This window comes from Cynoglossus semilaevis, chromosome 1 (assembly GCF_000523025.1).
Source record: "Cynoglossus semilaevis isolate Cse_v1.0 chromosome 1, Cse_v1.0, whole genome shotgun sequence".
Classification (NCBI taxonomy): Eukaryota; Metazoa; Chordata; class Actinopteri; order Pleuronectiformes; family Cynoglossidae; genus Cynoglossus; species Cynoglossus semilaevis.
This window is the reverse complement of record NC_024307.1, coordinates 34,452,892-34,455,423: the sequence shown is the minus strand read 5'-3', so window position 1 is coordinate 34,455,423 and position 2,532 is coordinate 34,452,892. Positions and strand designations below refer to the sequence as shown.

At 39.7% G+C, this 2,532-nt stretch overlaps 1 long non-coding RNA gene across 1 annotated transcript in view; it reads right to left on the bottom strand.

Annotated features, from left to right (window-relative positions):
* The window catches only part of LOC112487502 (uncharacterized), a 5,413-nt gene extending 3,308 nt beyond the window's left edge, over positions 1-2,105 (bottom strand). Inside the window, exons 1-2 of the long non-coding RNA XR_003050656.1 lie at positions 1,981-2,105; positions 633-713 (exon numbers count right to left, since the gene is read on the bottom strand). This is a non-coding gene — a long non-coding RNA (uncharacterized LOC112487502). The remainder of the gene's footprint in view (positions 1-632; positions 714-1,980) is intronic.
* Between the last annotated feature and the right edge of the window lie 427 nt (positions 2,106-2,532).

Genomic DNA, 2,532 nt, shown 5'->3' with positions numbered 1-2,532 from the left:
TTTTTTTAAGCCAGCACATGTAGGCAAAAAATAAATAAATAAATAAACCCAGTACTTATTTGCAAAATACGATGTCTCTAATTGTACTCTAAAGGAGTTGAACAGTTGGGCTTGTCACTAAGACCAGTGGATAATCCAATAAGACTTTATGAGACCAATGGACCACATCAGCACACTTTATGTAGTGTTTTTGCACAGCCTTACACTGCAAAAGCAGCCCGCAGTGGAGAAATGTATGTATTGATACATAAAGAGTCTTTTGAGACACTAAACTCAGCAAACATAGTTCCTTGTTAAGATCCACAACCATTAAAATACACGAAGTTCCCCATATGGGAAGATAGACCAGTTGGATACTCTGTGTGTGTCCATGTACCCAATTGCATTGAATTAGCATTTATGTTTGACCAAACCATCAATGACAATTGATTCAAGCAATTGTATTGATACGGTATTTGAGCAATACTTCCTATTTAAGCCTTATTTAATTTGTTCGATTTTCTCAATGTATCTTGATAGAATTAGCGTCGAGGTCGCACTGGATGGCTAATAGTCAATAACAAGCAGCTACGTTTCTCAGGAAAAAAGACTCAAAAAAAAGAGACTTAACATTCAATGTTCTTCACACTTACGCTGGAGATGTGTGTGTCCACAGCATTGGAGTTATAGACAGAGACTGGTGAGGCCATTTTTAGGGTGGGGGCTTCCACAAGCTGAAAAATAAACAGACTGTTAGCTGGAGCATCCAGACCCTATTTATTTACTTTCAATTTTTCAACTCAAAAGTGAATTGCACTTTTGTTTTTAGTAGCTTAACGCATTTATCGAGCAGTAACAGCTGCAACACCTTTATTCAAGGTCGTAAAAAAATAGGGGAAATGCTGACTGGACAATGACGTGGTGTGACTTTCCAGCCAATTGTCAGTTATGGCCGTTTATAAAAAATGTGGCAACTCCTGCTGTGTGGATAACAATGTCTGACAACGTCTAATGACTACTTGATGACCATAAAAACATTTTAAAAAGTGGATTTATCCTCAAAATAACACGGGCAAATGTTTGAAATGTATCTATATCTAGATGTAGTTGTGGTATTTTTGCCTTCAGGTATGTTTCATTACATACTGTATGTCCAACAGACTAAGACAGTAACATACTGTATGTCCAACAGACTAAGACATGCTGCACAAACAGAAAACAAGTCAAGCCATGCACAGAAGCACAGTGCCTACTAATTCAGAAAGGAACAGGAGTGACGCCAAAGACTGCGAGATCAGCATGTTGCACTGTACAACCCATTTGATTGTTGGGTTCACAGAGGGTGTTTTTTTTTTTTACGAAATTGGTAGATTTTACATTAAATGCGTTGACGATATGTGTAAAAACGTGTTCATTTATATTATCTAACATTGTTTTTTATCGAGATTTATATACAACGACCTGCAACAAAGGACGAAACCTACCAGTATTCGAATTTTTGTACAGACACAAACACAAAACATAATATCAGCAGCTGATGAAACGAAACACAGGTGTTTCAACAGAGAACAAAGTAGGGCTTGTGCATTAGTACAACCCAGGTAGCTTTTCACACAGACTAATGCAGTGTTGTTGAAAGGCATTGCGTTATGTTGACAGACACAACTATGGACTATGTTAGATTCACTTTAAGTTGATTCGCAGTTGCGACAAGACTCGTGTAAATGAGCATGTGCCATTACAGTAGCTGAGAAGGTAGAAAAGGGCAAAGTACTTCTCAGAGGAACCCTATCCACTAAACTTTGCCAACTTAATCTCTCCGGTAGGTGCAGCGGTGGAGCCGTACCAGGAAATAGCAGAGGCCTACACACTACGGCATCTCGTCCCCGAGAATATGGCGTAATTCTTGACAGCGGCAGACAAAGACCCCGTGTGTCTATTATCAATGTACACTTCAGGATACGTCGAATAACTGTGCGGTGGTAAAATCCCCAAACTCACCCGCAAAGTGCGATTTTTCCGTGAATTGTTGTCGATGAGTTGTTTCTTTGAAGCCACAAGCAGGAACTCTCTCTGGGTCACGTGACAAAACTGTCATAGCCAGGATTGGCCAGATGTCAAGCCAAAGGATTGTGGGAAATGTATTTCTCCCAATCAAAAAAAATGCTCGGAAATCTACTTTTTGGGGTGGTCCCTGACGTGAGTCATAATCACGTCACATCATCAACTAGGACATTTTCAAACTGTAAAAGCGAAGTAATTTTTTCTACAATTATTTCATTCATATCAGTTTTGTTTATTTCAGAATATTAAGGATAAGTAAGTCTATGTATTTTTGCCACAATATCACGTTGTCCAAAGAGACAAGGAGAGGATTAGAAGTCCAGTGATGACATCGTTGGTATCAAACAATAGGTCTGGAATGGAAATCTACTGCAATCGCCCCACCTCCTCACCTCCGCCCACCCGCCCCCCACACACACATTCCACCACCGTCTTCATTAGGGCATTCAGCGTAATGACTGTGCCAATCGTATTACATACAGACCAGTG